The sequence below is a fragment of the Lepidochelys kempii genome, chromosome 21 (genome assembly GCF_965140285.1).
Source record: "Lepidochelys kempii isolate rLepKem1 chromosome 21, rLepKem1.hap1, whole genome shotgun sequence".
Lineage (NCBI taxonomy): Eukaryota > Metazoa > Chordata > Testudines > Cheloniidae > Lepidochelys > Lepidochelys kempii.
Genome location: NC_136400.1, coordinates 8311093 through 8332352, shown reverse-complemented (window position 1 = coordinate 8332352; position 21260 = coordinate 8311093). Strand labels below are relative to the sequence as shown.

Sequence of the window (21260 nt, the reverse complement as noted above, 5' to 3'; positions counted from 1 at the left end):
AATAAAGAATTAAAGAATTCAGTAATGTAATGAATGCAAATCATCATAGATTTGTGGAAAATAGATCCTGTCAAACTAACTTGATTTGTCTGGTAATATTACAAGTTTGATTGATAAGGTAATGGAGTTGCAGTAGTATACTTAGACTACTTAGACTTCTGTAAAGCATTTGATTTGGTACCTCACAACATTTTGATTAAAAAAACTAGAACAACATAAAATTAACATGACACATGTTAAATGGATTAAAAACTGGCTAACTGATAGGTCTCAAAATGTAATTGTAAATGGGGAATTGTCATCGAGCAGGTGTGTTTCCAGTGGGATCCAGCAGGGATCGGTTCTTGGCCCTACAATAGTTAACATTTGTATCAATGATCAGGAAGAAAACATAAAATCATCACTGATAAAATTTGCAGATGGCACAAAAATAGGGGGCGTGGTAAATGATGAAGAGGACAGGTCACCGATTCAGAGCGATCTGGATCATTTGGTAAACTGGGAACATGCAAACAACATGCCTAAATGCAAACATATACATCTAAGAACAAAGCATATAGTATCCTATTCTGGGAAGCAGTAAGATTTGAAGGGCATGGTGGGTAATCAGCTGAACAGGAGCTCCCAATGTGATCCTGTGGCCAAAAGAGCTAATATGATGATGGGATGTGTAGACAGGGGAATCTCAAGTAGAAGTAGAGAAGTTATTTTACCTCTATATTAGGCACTGGTGTGACTGCTGCTGGAAGACTGTGTCTTGTTCTGGTGCGCACAATTCAAGAAGGATGCTGATAAATTGAAGAGGGTTCAGACAGGTCCTGAGAATGATGAAAGGATTAGAAAACCTGCCTTATAGTGAAAGACTCAAAGAGCTCAATCTCTTTAGCTTACCAAAGAGAAGGTTAAGAGGCAACTTGATTAGTCTAAAAGTATCTACATGGGGAACAAATATTTAACAATGGGCTCTTCAATCTAGCACAGAAAAGTACAACTTGATCCAATTGCTGGAAATTGAAGCTAGACAAATTCAGAGTGGAAATAAGGCATACATTTTTGACAGTGAGGGTAATTAACCATTGGAACAATTTACCAAGGATCATGGTGGATTTTCCATCACTGACCATTTTTAATCAAGATGGGATGTTTTTCAAAAGAGCTGCTCTACGAATTATTTTGGGGAAGTTCTGTGGGCTGATATACAGGAGGTAAGACTAGATGATCACAATGGTTGCTTCTGGCCTTGGAATCGATGAACGCTCACATGAAGCGATCAGGTGTGTAAGTGTTTGCAGGATCTGTCGTTTAGATGGTAAGCTATAGTAAGCAGAGACTGTTCTCTTGCTATGTGTGCTTATAGTGGTTAGCACAAGAGGGCCCTGATCTTGGCGGGAGCTCCTAGGTGCTATGGTAATCCAAATAATTAATAATAATAAAATTGAAATACAAAGAGAGATATGCAAACGTACTTTCAAGTCCTCTGTTGAGCACATCGTAACCTTTTCTTTTAAAAACATACACCCACAACTGCGAGCTGAAGTGATGTGTGAAGTGAAGTGATTTATCTGTGAAACACCTACATGGGGAGAGAAGCCATGCAATGGGCTTACGGTTGCTGGAGCAAGGTAAATAGTGAGTCATAATGCACTGGAATAGTAATACAAATCACAAGGAACAGAGGGGAGAGAGCCAGGAAGGATGGTCCGTTGGTTAAGGTGCTAGCCTGAGACCTGGGTTCAACTCCCTCCTCTGCCACTGATTTCTGCATGACCTTGGGCATGTCACTCTGTCTTTCTGTGCATCAGTTAATAATAGCACTGCCCTGCCTCACAGAGGTGTTGTGAGGATAAATAGAGATAGTGGACATGCTCAGATACTATAGCTAGGTAGATATATGGTGGGAGGAGACCAGAAAGTCATTGACTATTTAGAGGATGGGAGCAGCCAGTTTAGCCCCAATCCCACAACTGACTATACAATCTGTCTTTGCTGGATCTGGGCTGTGAGAGAGGAAGAGTTTCATGACTCCCAATAAGTCACTGAAAAAGTAGATCCAATGCTAGATTCAAACATTTCTAACCATGCACCTTTAATTAGAGAAGCCATGGGTATGTGGAGACTTTCCCTATATAAAAGGACCATATATGAGGTAGACTTAAAGCTCTGCATTTAGGCCCTGATCCTGTAAACAATTCTGCTTGTGAGTAATCTTACCCATGCATGACAGTAACGTACTGCAGCTACTTATATCTGTAAAGTTACCCACATAACTTATACCCACCAGCATAAATATTTGCAGGATCAAGGACTTATGTTCTGTAAAACAAAGTGTTATAAAACCTAAGGGCTTGTATACACATGGAGGTTGCACTGGCTGAACTTTCATTGGTTTACAGGAACAGGTTAAACCAAACCAGATTTAAACCAGTTTGAGTGTCCACACACAATAGTTGCACCAATTTAACTAAATAAGAACATAAGAATGCCTGGTCCATCTAGCCCAGTATCCTGGTTTCTGACTGTGGCCAGTGCCAGATGCTTCAGAGGGAATGAACAGAACAGGACAATTATTGAGCAATCTATCCCCTGGTTATCCAGTCCCAGCATATGGCAATGAGAGCTTTAGGGACATGGGGTTGCATCCCCTGACCATCTTGGATAACAGTCCTATCCTCCAGGAACTTAACTAATTCCTTTTTGAACCCAGGTTTCAGAGTAACAGCCGTGTTAGTCTGTATTCGCAAAAAGAAAAGGAGTACTTGTGGCACCTTAGAGACTAACCAATTTATTTGAGCATGAGCTTTCGTGAGCTACAGCTCACTTCCATCGGTAACTTCACTCCGATGAAGTGAGCTGTAGCTCACGAAAGCTCATGCTCAAATAAATTGGTTAGTCTCTAAGGTGCCACAAGTCCTCCTTTTCTTTTTTTGAACCCAGTTATACTTTTGGCCTTCACATCCCCTGGCAACAAGTTGCACAGGTTTTGCAAATAAGTACTTCCTTATGTTTGTGATGGGGTATCTGCCCCACACTGGCAGAGAAGGGGTTAAAAGCAGCCTAGGGAGGCTGTGCAGGGAGCAGCCAATCAGGGCCCAGCAGGCCCATATAAAAAGAGTTGCAGGGGCAGGTGCTTAGTTGCTGCAGGGAGTCCAAGGGAGAGGACAGGGTTCCTAGATGGCTGTAGTAGGGTAGTACCTCAGCTAGGGTAGCTGCTAGCGGGGACTGTGGGAGCTAGAGAGACCTGCTGGAATGTGCAGGCTTGAGGCCCTGAGAAGAGGGCAAAGAAGGTGCTGGGGCTGCAGAGAAGTGGCCCATGAAATTGAATCAGCAGTGGTGAGAACTTAAGGAGAGGTAGCAGGAAGCTGCCAGCTATAGGATCTGTGGACTGGGACCCACAGTTGTGGGTGGGTCTATTGCCCCCCCTGGGGAAGTGGCTGGACTACTGAGATGCTAAACCTCCCTTGGAAGGTGGCAGTACAGAATGTGACATGGCTGGGGGGCTGCATCACAAAGAGGATGCCATTGCCTTGGAGTGATGTGGGTCCAGGAGCAGATATGACAGTGGGTGAAGTACCGTTGGGAGAGGGTACACTGACCTGTGGAGCTAATCCCCAAGATTGCCAGCAGGAGGAGCCTGTGTGGTGAGTGAAGCCCCACCATACCTTCCAGTGTTTTTAATCTCTCCTCCTATGGAAGCTGTTCCATACCCCTAATAGCTTTTGTTGTCCTCTGTACCTTTTCTAATTATCCTTTCTGAGAGGGGACAACTAGAATTGCGTACAGTAGTCAAGATATGGGCATACCATGGATTTATAGAGCGGCATTATATTTTATGTCTTATTGATCCCTTTCCTAATGGATCCTAACACTCTGGTTGCTTTTTTGACTGCTGCTGCACATTTAGTGGATGTTTTCAGAGAACAATCCTGGGCGACTCCAATGTCTGTCTTGAGTGGTAATCACTGATTTAGAACCTATCATTTTGTATGTTTAGTTGGAATTGTTTTCCAGTGTACATTATTTTGCTCTTACCAACATTACATTTAATCTGTTTTGTCACTCTTTTGTAAGATCCCTTTAGAAGTCTTGAATAATTTTGTATCCTCTCCAAACTTTGCTACCTTATTGTATGCTCCCTTTTCCAGATTAATTATGAAAGTGGAACAGCACTGGTCCTGGTACAGATCTATGGGGGGATCCTGCTATTACCCCTCTCCATTGTGAAAACTGACTATTCCTATTGTTTCTTATCTTTTAACTAATTACTTCTCTATGAGGAGCTTTCCTCTTATCCCATGACTGCTTAATTAGCTTAAGTACTATTGGTGTGGAATCTTGTTAAAGACTTTCTGAAAGTCCAAGTGCACTGTATCCACCGGATCATACTTGTCCACATGCTGCTTGACACACTCAAAGAATGGTAATAGATTGGTGAGGCATAACTTCCCTTTACAAAAGCCATGTTGACTCTTCCCCCAACATATTGTGTTCATCTGTCTGATTCTGTTCTGGACACTAGTTTCAACCAATTTGCCTAGTACTGAAGTTAGACTTTCCAGCCTGTAACTTCCAGGATTGCTTCTGGAGCCTTGGCATTACATCAGCTATTCTCTGGTATGAATTTATTATTTTGTGTGGAGCAGGCTTAAGATCAACAGAATCAGCTCCATAATTAGTTCTTGCTTTACAAGAAAGCAGGAGGATTTGGTATAAAAATTTTGGACTGACTTGTCTCCTCCTGCTTGCAACTCAAATTTTTGGCCAGGGCATGAAATCTCAAGTGTGAAACTGACTAGAAAAAAGTGAAACTGATCAGCCTACTTCTCACTGTCCAACCTGAGTGAAAACACACAAGCCAAAGCATCGCCAGTAATGAAAACTCTGCGCGCACCCCATCTCATATCTTGCGATGACCTCTACACAGGCAAAGCTCTCCTGCACTAACGTCACGGCAGGATCGGGACCCCAGATTCTTAGTTTCTTCCGGTGATCTCCCCACCGCTTTCATGCTCAGAAGCCCACCTGGATCTATGGAAGGGGGGCGGGGGGAACTCTCGGAGAAGGGGGAGCTGCCTTTTGCCACTTCCCCCTTAAAAAAGCAAAGCCGAGAGCCAGCAGCAGCGGGGCTGGGACTGTTGCATATGAAGCCACCTTAAGAGACTTCCTCCTCCTCCTCTCTGGGATGGGGTGAGGCTGGCTGGGCTAGGCAGTGGCGTTGCCATGACAAGCGTTTTCTTAAGCTAGCGCCGCTCGTGTAGGACTCGCTCCATTTGCAAAGGGCTGGCTCTGAAAACGGGGAGAAGGGAGGGAGAAGAGGCAAAAACAAACCCAAGCGCCCCCCCATCTGCTGATCAGCTTCAGTGCAGAGATCGGTGGGGGGTTGTTGGTTTTTCCTTGCAGACCTGCAGCGTGAAAGGACAGTGGTCTCTCTCCACCCTCCAAACTTTGGGAAGAGCAAAATCCAGCGAAGTGGAGGGGGGTGGAAAAGGAGGGGCAGGGGGGTGGAAAAGCGAATCCAGGCGCTTGGGATTTTTTTAACCCCTTCCCGTCCATGGAAATCCAGGGGGGGTTCCCTGCCAGCGGAAAACGGGATTACTGGAGGCGGAGGGAAAGCAGCCGCAGTCTATGAATTGATTCCGCCGTGCGAAAGCCATTGATCGCATGGCGCTTCCCCCGCCCGCAGCCTGAAGCGCCGGAGCAGCTGGGCGGGTTGTAAGCTCGGGCTGGAGGAACCTCGCCTCCCGAGCCAGGAGCGCGGTAAGTGGTTTGTCCTGTTGGGCTGGTGGCCTTTCGCCTCCCGCTTCCCCCGTGCATGGAGCTGCTGCTCCACGCGGGGTCAGGGGCTGGGATTTCTCCGGGGGGGGGGCTGCCTGGCTTCCTCTCTGGCCGAGGAACAGACAGCGAATGGAAACCTGTTGCAAACCTGTATTCCGTGCCCCTCTCTCTCCCTGCTCCGGTGCTACTTGTCCGCAGAGCGAAAGGAGGCAGAAGAGAGGAGATCACCCGGGCCGGGGGGGGGGACGACACAGGGAGGTGGTGAGGGCTGGAAACAGAGGGGGGCTGGAAAGCAGAGGGGTGGGCGTGTGCGCCCCTCTCTCTCTCTCTCAAATCGCTGGTTGCAGCAACACGAACAAGCTCTTTGGGGGGTGGGGGGGTATTTTCTTTCTCCACGGAAATCCAAGCCGGTGACTCGCCCTGGTCATGCTGGCAAAAAAACAGCCCCTGGGAGCCCTTGGGAGTTTGCAAGCTATAATTAGCTGTGGAAAATTCAGGGAGTTCCCTTAAGTGGAGCTGGGTCAAAAACCGAGAGAAATGCACTGTTGTCTGGGGGGGAGGGGATGTTTCCTAGGAGAAAATACCCGTGGGGGGGGGGGGGGGCGGCGGGGAAGGAATATTTGTAAAATGGAAATAAGTTTGGTGCTTGTATGTGTTTAATCAGGCGAGGAGCGTGACCGTGCTGCTTTCTGGCTGGGTTGGCTGACTTTGATCAGAGGCAGGGTTGCTGGAACAATTTGTATACTGTGTGTGGGGGGTGGCCCCGAGAGCCATTGAACCAAACTCTAAACCCTGGATATGATGGAAACCGCAAACCACTTCAAGCCGGGGGTGTGGTAGCACCTAGGATCAGGGGAACTTGCTTTTTTTTTTTTTTGCGGGGGGGAAGCAGAAGCCTATTCCTCACCCTTGTCTTCTAGGCTTATTGTTTCTTGTCCCAATTTTCTCTCCCTCTCCTTTGGTCCTGATGGCTTGGTTTTTTTTGACAGGTTGGGTGGGTGTGGGGGGGGGACTTTTTCCCCTGGCTCCCTGGACTCAGATTTGATCGTCTGATGCAGCAGTGTTTTCTTGTGCATTTTTCCACCCTCAATGTTTCTCTACCTTTCCCTCCTTCCACCCGGCAGGGAGGTGGGTAGTGGTGCTGAATTCCTCTGCGAAGGAATCCATGCCAGTGTGGAAGATTTCTCAAAGGAGAACTGGGTAGTGGAAGAGTGGTGCCCACTATCAAGCCTGGCACCGGTTGTTTCACTGTCTAAGCAATCGGTTATTCCAGTGTGTAATTCTGCATATCTGCATGTGGGTGCCTGTCTGGCTGTAGCAGACTGCAGGTTCTCTGGGGCAGGGACTGTCTCTGGCTGTGGGCACTGGAAGTCTGAGCCTGGCTGGGGTCTCTGGGCACTATGGTCATATAAATAAGGGGTGGGGGTGTGTCCAGCATGCTACACTCTAATACAGTGACCTGCTGCTTTATTGCTCTGGCATTCGGGTCTGTCACCCCTACCGTTGAGCCTGGCTTCATTTGAAAAGGGGAAGCTCATTTCCCCAGTCCTGCCTCTCCTAACCCCCACCCACTGGGAGGGCTGCCAGGTCTGCAGATGCAGAGGGTTGAGGGAAAGGCCAACTAATTGGGTGGGGCGCAGGGGGATGGGGTCAAACATTTTGCTCCCCTAAGGGAGCCACCAGTGTCTAGTCTATAGGGGGATTTGCCACGGGAGCAACAGGACACAGTGGTCTGGCTGGGATGCTGGGCTAGGAACATGTGCTCCCAGGGCGCTCTGGCTGCTAGGGAGGGTGTCAGCAGGTTCTGCCACTGCAGAGTTCATTCATCAGGGAGATGGCTGGGGGCACTGTGTGGGGGTGGGGGGGCTGCTTTCCCTCCCTGCTCACACATGATCCCTGCATGGCGCAGCCTGGCCTGCTGTGGTGCAGCGGGTGGGGTGGGGATGCTTTTAAGGAACAAACAGGTCAGGGGAGGGGGGCCCAGCCAGGAGTGAGCAGGTTGCCCCACCTCTTCGCAAGAGAGGGGGTGCAATGAACAACAGGCATGAGGAGGCCAGGATGGAATGGGTGGAGGGAGAGGCTGCTGCCTTCAGCCCCCCAAAGCCAAAGAAGAATTGCATACTGTGGGGCACAGAGGAGGGGCATAATGGGCCAGCTCAGACCACCTAACTGGCCCAGCCTGATTTCCAACAGGTGCCAAGATCTGGCTTAGCTCTCCCTTCAGAGGGTTGGGGTGCTGTTTCTTTGCTCCTCTCGGATCTCCAGTGGGGGGCTGTGGGCAGGGTTCCATCCCAGGGGGACACCAGCAATCACTAAGGGGTGGGAGTGTGGGGCCCATGCTGGTAGCAGAGCTAAATTATTCCAGTGGGGGTGAGATACAGACAGATGTGGCTTCAAGGGGCACACCCCTCCTTTATTCCACTCAATGGAGAGGATCCCACCCTTGCAGCAGGGCACTCCAGGATCCCTGGGCTGGCTGGGTTCAAGCCCTGCAGTCTGACCCCACTGATCCATTGTGCTGGAGTGGGTGGATACCTACAGCAGATGGGCATGGAATTGAAGGAGCCTCCCCCTGGCCTGCACCCACAGGCAATCCTGATTGACTTCCCACCAGCCTCGTGGCAGGTGGCTAGGAAGAAAACTCTAGCGGGGGAGACTCCTGTCTGTTACTACACCTCTCCTTGGGAGAGCTGCAGTCGTAAACCTCTCTGGCAGCTGCTGCTTGGTGTCTGGGTGGGTCTCCCTGACCTCGTTAGCCTGCTTTCGGGGTCACAGGGAGCATCACCCTCTGGATTCCCCCACGTCCCCTTGTTGCTCAGGAGGGGTCACCCATACGTCTTGTCTGGTGTGCTGGGGTGGCCGGCTGTATGCAGCTGCAGGATAGGATAAGTGCGTTAGACTGGCATGGGATGGGCAGTGTGCATCTTTCCCCTCTAGAGTGCTAGGCCTGAGCAATCCAGCTTCAGGTGCCAGTGAGAAGAGGTTCTCACAATCTGGGCTGGGTGACGTTGACCCATGTGGAATAGAACCATCGGCGCTGTTGCTGGTCTCTGCTGGGGAAGGGTCAAAATAGCTGTGGGGTGCGGGCTGCAGGTTGGGATTGAGGCGCAGTGTCTGGCAGGGCTGTGTGGGAGTCCAGGACTGAAAGAGTGGGGGGAGTGCAGCATCAGGTGTGCTGCAGGGCAGCAAGCACTGAGGTGCCCTGGTAGGGCTGCGTGAGCACTCGGCTCCGGAACAGGCAGGGATGTCAAGTGTATTGGGAGAACAAAGCTGGAGCAGCACAGGGTAGAAATGCAGGCGGGTGGGTGGACGAGCCAGTCCTGGACTAGCAGGATGTTTCAGGGTGGGATTGTGGTGCTTTGGTAGCGCTTCATGGGGGCAGTTTGCTCCGTGCCATGCCTGGCGATATCGTTCCCTCCCTCCTGTCTATTCCCATCCATCAGATCAAATCAAAATAAAAAATAAGCAAATAAAGCAGAAGGAGAAGCTGGATTGCAGCCCACACGGCCGGCAGACAAATGACTGGGAATAAGTGCTCTTCCGGCTCTTATCTCTCTCCCCTCTCTGCTCCCAGCACCCTTTTTGCTGCTTGGTTCTGTGCTCTGTAGCTTTGGAGCATTCTTCTGTCACATTGAGCATCTGGTTTGAATCTGCATGCTTTGTGGAGTGATGCTGCTTGTTACACAGCTGGGAGGAATGTGCTGTCGGAGGGAGGGCCCCCCTGTGCTCAGTTCACAGGCTCACTAACCTGCCCCAACCCTCTTTCACTTGAGGGTGATGCTGAGGGTCTCCCTGCAGCTCAAAGGATTAGAGGGAGCTTCTGTGGGGGAGGCTGAAATCTGGGTGGCCCCTTCCTGCTTGGCAGAGACCAATTCAGGCCAGAATTGAAAGTAAAGGGGAAGGGCATGGGAGCTGGTCCAACAGGTTATTGTCCTGGTATCTCTGGGGCCCTGGGTTTGTATGGGGCTTGGATCACAAACAACATAGTTTGGTAAAGTTGATGGGATTTTTGTCTGCAATGCAACACACCACATTAGAGTACACCATGATGGTCAAGAGTCTGACAGAGGCATCCTTGTGGGTGAGTGGGGCTATGGGCTGGCAGTGAGGTGGATCACCAGAGCTTGGGACTGGAATAGTAGGGAGCTCTCAGTCAGAATTGAGGGGTGTGGGGAGCCTGGGGTTGGAACAGCAGTGGGGGAGGTCTAGGTCAGGCTCGAGATGCATCGACAGAGTATTGGGGGGGAGCCCAGGGCTGGAATGCAAATGGGGTGGAGGGTCAGGGTGGAGGCCCCTCAGCACAGGCAGGAGGACCAGGGCAAGAGTGGGGTGTTGGCAGAGGTGTCTGTGTTTGGAGCCAGGCAGAGCACAGGCAGCCTGCAAATCAGTGCCCTCGATCCTTCACTTCTCTGAGCACTGAAATGCGCCTGAATATTGACTAACGAGAGAGGCCGACAGCCCCGCAGCCCTCACATCCCAGTCGGAAGCAGTGGCACAACTCCCTTTCAGGGCCAGCGGCCGGTGAGGTGCTGCCGTGACCTCTGACTTGGCTGCTGGGTGACTCCCCCCAGGGAGTTGCAAGGTAAGATCCAGGAAAGGGATGATTTGGGTGTGGGAGGTGGCGGGGTCAGGACTGCACCATCTCTGGGCCTTGGCTTGGGAGGTGTGCGGTGATGGTGGGTTCCTTTCCTGGTCTGCTGCTGGCTTGTTGGAGGCGGTGCGTAGGGAATCCTCTCAGCTCCTGTAGAGAGTCCAACAACCCCAGAGCCTTTCCTGGGCCTCTGTTCAAAACTGAGTTCTTCATAGGGCACCTGTCCCAGGGTTTATGGGTGTTGGTTTGTGGCAGGTAGAAGAACCCTCCACTTGAGGGAAAACCAAGTGGAGGGAACAGCCCAGCTGTGCCGGTGCTGGCCTGAAAAGTGCCCAGTCTGTGTCTAGCAAGGAGGGGGCTTTTGTTGTCTCTGGACATGCTCTTGGCATGACTGTCCAGAACTGAGCAGGGAAATGCCGTGCCAGACTGCTGCACTCTGGGTGGAGTGGTGAGAGGCAGCAGACTGAGCACTTTGGAGATCAGGCCTCTGCATCCATGGAGCAGTGGCAGGGTGAGTGTCCCCTGGGCTCTGAGCTGGAGGCCCTGCCCCACTCCCCAGGGCAGTTCCACGTCCAGTCTGATCCAGGCAGTGATGCCCCTGCTGAGGCTGCAGTGTGATGTGGGCACCAGTCTGGCTAGATCTGCACTAATACCCCTGCTGGGAGCACTCCTGGGGGAAGGTGTGGGGATTGGAGGAGGGCTTTGATGGCAGCAGGAAGGGACGAGGGTTACTTGGTGATGCCGAGAGCCAGACAGACCTTCCCTTCCCATTCCATACTGAACATGGGTCCTTCTAAGTGGGAATTCCCTGCCCTCTATTAGCCTGTAAATCCATGGGTCTTGCTGCAGATCTGCCTGTTGTCAGCATGCCCAGGGACTTGTCTGTCCCAGGCAATCTAAAGGTCCCACCAGGGCTGCTATTGTAGCAGCATTGGGAGTCCTAGTGCAGACAGTTCGCGGGCACCCATTGGGTCCTCGAGACCCGCATCAAGCGGGTGACTGAAGCTCCAGGGCCTGTTCTACACTAGCCCTCCTGCTGACAAAGGCAGTGGGAGATTTGAGTGGAGAAAGGACTCCTGTAGCCGCAGCAGAGGCGAGCGAAGCCAGTGTGCAGGAGAAGGCAGGGAGGGGCTGCGCTATTGTCCTCTCGCTAGGAAGAAGCTGGGTGGCACATCTGCTGTGACTAGAGCTCGCTCCTACTCTTCCTCCCCAGGAGTGCAGTTCCCAGAGGCCCTAGGCTGCCTGCACTAGATGAGCCTTCTCCATGTTTTGTGTTGGCCTAGCCCCATGCACAGGAGCAACTGTAGGCATCCTCATGGCTCTGGTCTAGTGACCAGATAGCAAATGCAAAAAATCTGGATGGGGTGGGGAGTAATAGGCACCTATATAAGAGCCCCAAATATCAGGACTGTCACCCTACTCTGTGCCTACCTTGTCCTCCCACCCACCTCTACCTGTTTTGGATAGCTTGACCCAGGGGGGCAGGGGCTGTTGTCTGTCCCTTGTCTATAAAACACCTAGCCCCTTGGGGGCCTGATTCCAAAAGTGATACTCTTGTAGTGTGACTAACTCTGCCATCCAAGCCATGTGGGAGCAGCTGGCCAATGCACCCGCTACCATAACTGTGTACTCGCGTGGCCCCACCTGTGATGGCAGCAATGTGGTGGTGACAGTAATGGGGAAATGTAGCCTGGACTAGGCCTGTTTGGTTTCTCTAGTGTCTGCTTTTTCCTACTCCTCCCCCTGCTCACCTCACATCTGAATGAAGGGGGTGCTGTACATCTCTCTGGGGACCTGGGATGGGGACATCTTTGGAGAGGACATATGGGCTGGCTGCATCTAATCCTGCTGCCTCCTAGGTAGGGCCTTGCTGCACTCAGCAATATCCTCAACTCGGCCATCAGGGTAGCAGCACTGGTCTTGTGGGGGGCCTAAAGCACTGACCGAGATGTGCAGGGGTTTCCACTGATTGGACTAGTCAGAAATTGTTACTCAAGACCCCCTGAATGCCATCATCTGCACTAAGGGTCAGTACTGTTGCATGGACACCAGTTATTGGCTCAGGTCTATCCCTGAGCATAGACAAGACCTGTATCTGCTTGAGTAGGAGGCAGGTTTGGGGGAGCAAAGCTTCTTTGACCCCATTTTCCTTCTGCTCCACTGGGCTCCATAAGGCTCTTTCTCTTTGGGCCTGTCAACTGCAAAATAAGATTTGTACTGGGGCCTCCCAGACACCATGAGGTTTCTGTTTAACCTTGCCAATGTGAGCCTAACAGTGTTTCTCATCCGTGCTCCAGCCCCAGGCTCTCCATAGCTGGGATGCTATTAGGGGAGATGATTACATCCCATTTATTGAGCTGGATCTTGACAGCACTGGGGAGCTTCTGTTTTGTAACAGCGTCCCCTAGCAGGCTTGCCCAGTGATGGCCTTCCACTCCCTGTTGCTCCATTTTGTGTGATTTCCTGTGCACCCATCTGTCCATGTTTTCTCTTCCTTCTATTCTCATGTCTCTTATACACAGCCCTGGGAAGGGCCAACCGAGACTGCAGTATGTCTGGACAAATGCTGCTCCTCCTAGCCGGGGAAGGCTGCCCTCCACTCTTCCATGTACCTATATAGCTCTAGGAATGTTAGTTGCTGAGGGTAGGTTCAGATAAAGGAAGCTGGGGCTAAATCTCCTTGCAGGTTGCGGAGGAGAACCAATACAGTGGCCCAACTTCACTGTTTCTCCGCCCTGGGTGGATCTAGGGGCTCTGGCTGAACTTGTTACATGCTGCATCAACAAAGCTGTTGAGGTTGTTTCTATGTTCTGGCACAAGAAGGCACGCGAGAGGGAGCAGGGTGGTGAGGGATTGGTACCTGCTTGGTGAGTTCCCCTGCTAAGGATTCTAAGGTAACTCCAAGTAATAGAACAGATTCCCAGGGCTAACCTCCCTGACCGGAAACTGCCATTTAAATACAATGAATGCACCCTCCTTTGGGAATTCCTGGGCCGGGGGAAGAATTTCCTTCCCCATAGACCTCGCCTCAGCCTGATTATAATACAGGAGTGCCTTGAGGCTCAATGGAGATTGCACAGCACCCAGTGCAATGGGCCCCAAACACATAAGCAAGATTAGTTTCTGGCCCAATGAAGATACGGTAGGTCAGGCTTCAATATGGGCTAGCTGCCTGAGTAATTGGCTTGTCCAGGATCCTGGACTGGCTTGTGCAGCCTACTCTGCTGCAGCTTTACTGCTCTTGTGCTACTAGATCAAAGCCGCTCGGGTAGGTCTACACCTGCTGCCATCACACTTCCAACTGCAGTGTAGACATGTCCAAGGTGGCTCAGGGAATCTGCCAGAGCTGGGAACTGAACCCAGTTCACTTCAGTCCCAGTCCAGTGCCTTGGGCACAAAACAGCCTTCCTCACCTGTTTTCTCTCCTTGCCGTTCGTGCTCCTGTACTTCCTAGCAGGGTATGCCACTGATGTTGTTGGTACCATACCTGAAGTGCTGAGATGCTCCTTCACAGAAGCTGTCCTTAATAGACCTAATGGATTCTGTCCCCTTGGAGGAGGTGGTGGTGTCTGATAGTTACACAGCATATCATTCTGAAGGTCCTGAATAGAGCTGGTCCAAAAACCAGAACAATTCCTGAAATTTCAAAGCTGCTTCAATTTGCAGGGCTCAAAGGGAACCATTCCCATGCCCAGATTTTCTTTAAATGTCTTTTTTTAATCCAGTTTAGTTTCAATGCTTTCTAGATTGTGCATGGGAGGAGCTGGGGATGGCATGAGAAAGAAAGGGTGTAGACTGCACATGGTGGGGAAGAGGAGGTTCAAAGTGCACATGCTAGGGACCTGTGGGATGGGAGAAAGGGGTTCAGATGGCAGCTGGGGAGGGCAGGAATGTAGGGGATGGGAAAGAGGGGTACTTAGGCCAAGGATGGGGAGATCACTGAGTGGGTAACACTGTCTCCCAGCAGGAATGGGGCTGTCCTGTTGTGCTGGAGGTGGAGGGGGTCAATCAGAGAACATCTGAAGATGGCACATGGTGGTCCCAGGACGCTCTTAGCCTGCCCAAACACCCTTGGCCAGTCGCAGGCTATCTGCAGCAGCCTCTAGTGTTTACCCAGGTGGGGTGCTTGGATCAGGATGCAGCGTCCCAGTTGCAGGTCCTGTCTCCGTGTTCTCCCTCCGTTCCAACTGGCTGCAGCAGCTCTGTTCCCTGGCATCCCTTGCCAGAGCTTTCTGAGGCTGAACTCCTAAAACATCTGACATTGATGCTGTTTTAATTAGTTGCTTTTGGCTTTAATGTGTGGGGATAACCATTTCCATAGACTTATAAACCTGCCCCTCTATTTGTTTTTCTTTAATCAAGGCTTTTTTGCAGTGGGCAAAGGCTTGATGCACAATACATCAGCCGTTTGCTCTGTGTGGTATGACACTCACCCCTGGACAATGGCAGATTAAATACTGATGGTGATAATACTTTGCCTTCTGCAGCACCCTCTGTCTGAGAATTACATGTCTCTTCATAGGCAAGAATGAGTTAAGCCTCAGCCTTGTGCATAGGGAGTCAGTGCTCTGTTATACAAATGGGGAAACTGAGTGACAGAGTAGGGAAGTGACTTGCCCAGAGTCTCACAGCAGGTCAGTGGCAGAGCTGGGAAGAGAACCCAGGTCTCAGTACATCCTAATACCATCCTCCTGGCCAATTCTTCAGTCCTGCGCTAAGGAGTGAATGGAAAGGAGGTGTAGCAGTGGTCTTTGATGTGACTTTTCACCCCCTGTGCCTCAGTTTCCCCACCTGTAAGATAAGGAGGCTGCTGCTCCACCTCCATGCAGGTGGGATTGGGTTGCAGGGGTGGGTTGATAGTATTTGTAATGGACTTTGCAGATGGAAATGCTAAGGAGTGTTTATTCCATACACTAATGAATGTCAAAACCAATCATCTACCTGCTGATCCCTGGAATCCACTCCTGACCCACCCATAACTCAAGTGTCTTGCATGTGGATGAGATGCAAGCCTGGGGCCATAAGACTGCAGAGGTCAGATCAGGGCTTGCAGGCAATTCTGGCAGCTGCTCTGGGAGCCCTTCACCAGCTGAAGGGGTCCTAGGGCTGAGTGGGGACTCCCTTTGGGCCCTTTCTGTCTATCCTTTGATAGCAGCTGGCTGTGGGGAGTGGGCAGGGCTCCTCAGCCTGTGTGGAGAGCACAACACTGGGACTCTGGACACATGGCTCTTCTGCTGACTTTGGGTGAGTTGCTTCCTCCCTCTCTTTCCCTCACACCTTTGCCAGTCTGGTCTGTTTAGACTGTAAGCTATTTGGGGCAGGGATTGTCTCCTGCTATGTATATGCACAGTGCCAAGCACAGTGGGGCCCTGTTCTCTGCATAGGTGCTATTGTAAATCAAATCAAGCACCTTGTTTCCAGAATGAAAGCAAATCCAGTTACTCCAAGAACAAATCCCAGCTGACATCAGGAGAGGGTGGATGGCTTAGCACCTTCCTGTAATCAAATTACCTTACCATGTGGAAGATCCATTTAGAGAAGTTGAACTCCACCCCAAACTGGAATAATCACTAACTTGGCTACTTTGAGATGCTTTGGAAGCAGTGGGTTATTCCACCTGCACTTAAGCACAGTGCCTGGATAGGCCTGTCTGTACCAAATAGCCCAGGCTTGAAGGCAACTGTGCAGGCATCCTATCAACATCCCCTTCCTACCCCTGAAACTCACTGCTGTGATGGGTGCAAGTGGCTATAAGTTTTGTCCTCCCCATGTTGGTGCGTCAGCTGGGAGCCTGAGCAGGAACAGCTGTCAAAGCTCCTTACCATTTCTGAATTCTTAATTTGGGAGATGATTTCATGTTTCCCTGCGTCTCCTGCTTGGAGCACATGCTCAGAAGCGTGGAGTGTGGGTGGGTTTTTCAGGGAGATTGAGCTACACCTTCCAAGGGGCTATGCTGATTTACACCAGCTGAAATCAAGCTGAGGATTTGGTCCACTGACCCCATTCTGTGCTGATAGGGCAGGGGACCTCTGAGTGGTGAATGTCTATGGCAGGGATGAGTCTGTTCGTTCTTGGCAATCGGGATCTTTGGGGTATGTCTACACAGCTGACAGCACTTTAACGGGGCTGTGTAGTCATGGCTCCAGCACTGGGGGAGAGTTCTCCCAGCTCTAATAAAACCACCTCTGTGCGGGGAATAGCTCCCAGCCCTGGTGCACTGTCTACACAGCTGCTTTACAGCACTGAAATGTGCAGGGCTTGGGGGTGTTTTTTCACACCCCTGAGCAGAGAAAGTTTCAGTGCTGTAAAGTGGCCGTGTAGAAAAGGCCTTAGAAATGCAGGGCTGGAAGGGACCTTGAGAGGTCCTCTAGTCCAGCCCCCTGCGCTGAGACAAGACCAAGTAAACCTGGACGTCCCAGGCGTGTTTGTCCAGCCTGTTACTAAAATATCAAATGATGGGGATTCTACATCCTCCCTTGGAAGCTTATTCCACAGCTTGATTATCTCTATAGTAAGAATTTTTCATAATATCTAACCTAAATCTCTTGCTGCAGATTAAGCTCATTACTACTTGTCCTACCTTCAGCAGATATGGAGAACTGATCCCTGGGCTCTTTATTACAGCCCTTGAGACTAACTATGCCCAGTTGTCTAAACCTTTTCTCGCATAAAACCTGACCTAAACCCTTTGTCCATCTTTCCTGAAGTGTGACACCCAGAACTGGAGCCAGTATTCCAGCAGGCAAATAACACCCAACTGCATCTACAGCCAGCGTGGGACAGTGCTTCTCGAACTCCTCTTTGTAACTCTGCTCAGGCCTGTTCTGCCAGGGCTGTTCAAGGCTTTTGCAATTGTTTACTACAGCAGCTCCACTGGGCTGAACATTGTACAGGTACACAGGGGAATGTCTGCCTGGAAGAGCTTATGATCAGAACAGAAAAGACAGACCAGGTCAGAGGAAGGAAGGATTTTTACAGACAAGATCTAAACTTAAGTGAATTCCCAAGTTCGTCCAGGAAGCTTATGGCAGTGCTAGGAATCAAACCCAGATCTTGAGTCCCAGGCCAGTGCCTTAAACACAAGACCAGCCTTCACCCCTCTCAGAATGGGGGTCCTCTGCTTTCTCTGGGGAGTGGTGCATTTAGTCCCCAGGGCTGCCAATAATGTGTAGTGGAAGAATCTGAGTGGGACTAGAGATGCTGCTCCATACAGACTGGTTCCTAGGCCCACTCTGTGCCCTTGAGTTGGGGAAAATGGTAATAGGGAGCAGCATTTCTTAAACCTCCTTCCTTGTCCAGGAACAGAACAGAGATCTGCTCACTAGTGCTTTGATTCCCAAGTCTGAGAAGAAGCCTACAGGCCCTTGGAATGATGAGACTTCGTATCTGTTATGAGAGCCCCAGCCCTGGAGCTGAATGTTGGGGGTCTGGTAGAGAATCTGAAAAGGCAGGGAGGGGCTGGAGGAGGTGGGAACCCCCGTGTGTTGGGAAGGAAATCCAGGGTCCCTTGCCATCTCCTAGGCATTTGGGTCTGAACTAAAGTGTGTGTGCTTGCGGCTTAAAGGCCCAGCAGTGACTCCTGAGTGACCTTTGCTCTTTCTTTGAGCACAACTTGAATCTAGCGATCAGATTTTCAGGTCTGTCTCAGATTTCAGCCATAAGGTGCCTGACTTTGCAGAACAAGATTTCCTGGGAGACATGTTAAGGACCCCACTGTAACTGAGGCTTTACTGTCCCCGTGTCCCATGGGTATAAATGACAGGCCCCTTTCCTCTGCCTCTTCCCAATCACCCCCATGCTTCTCCGCACTGACTGCTATCTGTCCCATTAACCCCAGTTGTATCCATGTTCCCCACTCACCTGTCTCATTTGCCGATGCAGCTTGCTGACATCAAATGCAGAAATCTCAGTTTTGAGCTCTGGCAAACTTTTCACTCTTCCCCACAACACCTGTTTCCTCTTCTACCATCTCATCACTGCAAGAGACTTAAAATTGTTTAGTGTTTAACTATCCTGCCCCTTGTGTGTGCAGTGCACCTCAGCCTGTGCTAGTCTCTCATCCCTCCCCGGCACTAACTACTGAAAGCAATCCTTGGATTGACTTAACATTTAGCTGTTGTGGGCAAATCCAGGGCCTGCCAAGAAGATGCCATTAAACTTGGGTCAAGAAAAGTTACTCGCCTAGTGCCTGATCCCCCTCTTGTGCATGCTAGTGTAAATCAGCAGTAACTCCACTGTAGCCAATGGAACAAAACCACTGCAAGGGAGAGAAGAGATGGCCCCTGCTGTGTGCTTTCTTGCTGTCCTTTGCATTTAGCTTCCTGTAGAGAAGAACCAGAACCCCAGACCTGAAGTTTCTGATCTCCACTGTCTGACCACTTATGCTGGACTCCCCCCTGCTTAGACTCACTCCATCTTAACCACATAGCCACTGGGGTAACTAGTCAGAGTCCCAAATTGTAATTAACACCTCTCCTGTGGCCAGTAAGATCTCCAGGGCAGGGACTCTTGTTTTTCACACTGGAAAGGATGATGGGTGTTCATGGGCACTGTATAACTTTGGGTTGTAAGCTCCTCAGGGCAGGCTCTTGTACATCTGTAATGCTCCTTGCAAACCCCTGGCACTAGATATGGCAGTTTAATGTAGGATCTGCTCTTAAAATGTCTCTGCACTAGTCTAATCATCTCCATGATGCCAAATGCAATTTGCTCATAAGTTTAAAAAAAAAGCCTTGTTTGTCTTTCCGAATTGCCAGCCCTGCAAACTCACCCTGGGATCTGAGCATCAAGCTGGGTTCTTTTGTGCCTCATGGGCTCATAACCAGTAATTTTGCTAGTGGAACTTAGTTAATAATTCTCTGATTCCATGATAATCTTTGAATTCCATAGCCTATACAGCTATGACTCAGATTAGAATTGAGCTTGCACGCCCGCAGTTTTTTTAACCCTAGCACCTAGGAACTTCAGATCTGGATCAGAACCCATTATGCTAGGCACTACAAACCTGCAACAAGAAGACAGTCCCTGCCCCAAAGAGCTTGCAACTGAAGAGTAAGACATGACAGATATGGACAGATGGGGGTGTATTGGCCAGCATGGACTCAGTGCTCTACTGTTCTAATGGCTCTCAAGTTGTTAGAGGCACATTGGCAAAGGGGGATTTTTAAGGAGGCATCTGAAGAACAGTGAAGTAGTTTTGTGGATGTGAAGCGTTCCTCCCAGGTGTGAGGGGCAGCGTGAGCATGAAAGCTTGTTTGCAAACATAAGTGGGCAACTGCAGCTGGCATCATGGGCTGGTGGGAGTGGACATTTTGATAGTGAATGAGATGATGGGTAGGGTGGCAATAGTCCATGAAGGGCCTTGAAAGAGAAGCCCAGTTGCTTCTGTGGGATGAGCTAGAGAAGGGTAGCCAGTAGGGGGAAGCACAGCTGTTGGCTCTGCAGTGCAACAGGAATTAAAAGAATATTCATGCCACTAAAAAATGTCTTATAAGGCACTGAACTGGGATTTGGGAAACCTTGGTTCAACTCCTGCCTCTGCCACAGATTCCATGTATGGCCTTGGGCAAATCTCTTCCTCTCTATCTGTAAAATAGTGCTAATACAACTCTGTACCTCACAGGGTTGCTGTTCAGATAAACTGATATTTGTTCATACTGTACAGGGCCATAGAAGACCTTTAGAGTGCTGAGCAAGAAAAGACCTGTACAGTAAGAAAATACCTTAACATTTTTTCCATGACCACATAGTCATGTGACAGCCAAATGCTACAGACACTTTCCAAGAACTCTATAAAAATGGGGTCTCCTTTTAAACGAGCAAGCAAGGGCCAGCTTTTCAGAGACGTACATTTTGAGACACATGCTGTTTTTATTGCCTGTGTGCTTTTGAAACTTTGAACCTACAAATATAACTTGGCCAAAACTCCCTTCATAAGGGCTTTAGCCAAAGCGGTGACGCTGGCAGAAGTGATGAGGTGAAACGGAGCTCACTCAGGTTAGCACCACAATTAGCCTGTGAAGAGGAGCATAACTCTGTGCCCACTCTTCTGAGGGGCTGGAATAACCATATCTGAAAAGCTGGTAGAATGGCTCCTGTAATCAGACCATGTTTTGGGTCATGCCTTGGAAAATGTACACTTTGGAAGGGACGACTGATGTTTAGGTGCCCAGCTAGAGACTCCCTGAGAGCTTATTTTCAGGGTGAAGGGGTTAGTGCTTTCAGAAAAATCAAATTTCCTTTTAAATGTCTCCACTTGGGTATCCATTTTGGGTGCCTCCATTTTTGGACAATTCAGGCTGTACAAATCGATACATAACCCTTAGTGCAGGTGTCTATATACGTGAGCATACACATGCATATTCTGATGGGTACCACATCTCCTGGTGAAGGAGAGGGCAAAATTTAAAGGAGGCATGTCAATGTTAGAAAACAGTGGGATCTGTTGGGACTGAAGAAGTTAGCCGAGAACATACTTAGAGGAGGAGTTGACAGTCACAGGCTTCTATACTCATGTGGAACTTTACTTACCCAGACATCTGCTGGGTGACAAATGCAGTTAAACATGGCTCATGGGTTGGGGATTCTTATGCCTGCCTCACCCCACCACCAACCCAATTAAAAGCATTGTTCGAGGGCAGAGGATGGAATGAGCCTTGGTGACTGGACTTTCTCCTTGCCCCTAGGACTGGTCCCTTCAAGTCAGGGCTGAGTCATGCTGGCCAGCTGTAGGGTGGAGGGGAAAAGTTAGCCCTGTCACTGTTCATGGTGGATCTGCTGCTCTGTGGGGAACCAAAGGTCTTCAGTCCCCAGGGGTCTCAGTACAGCACCTTCCACCAGTCCCCAAAGCTGCTCCAAAAACCTCCTTGAAAGGGAGTTGAATCTTTGTGGAAAGTGC

At 50.0% G+C, this 21260-nt stretch overlaps 1 protein-coding gene across 5 annotated transcripts in view; it reads left to right on the top strand.

Moving 5' to 3' along the window:
* Window positions 1-5140: 5140 nt before the first annotated feature.
* ATP2B4 (ATPase plasma membrane Ca2+ transporting 4) overlaps window positions 5141-21260 on the top strand; it is a 103838-nt gene continuing 87718 nt past the window's right edge. For 3 of the 5 annotated variants that reach the window (XM_073320111.2, XM_073320112.2, XM_073320113.2), the window contains exon 1: window positions 5143-5754. The gene's annotated coding sequence lies outside the window, so the exon portion shown is untranslated. Of the gene's footprint in view, window positions 5755-21260 lie in introns of all 5 variants that reach the window. The other 2 variants (XM_073320115.2, XM_073320114.2) reach the window with 1 other exon arrangement.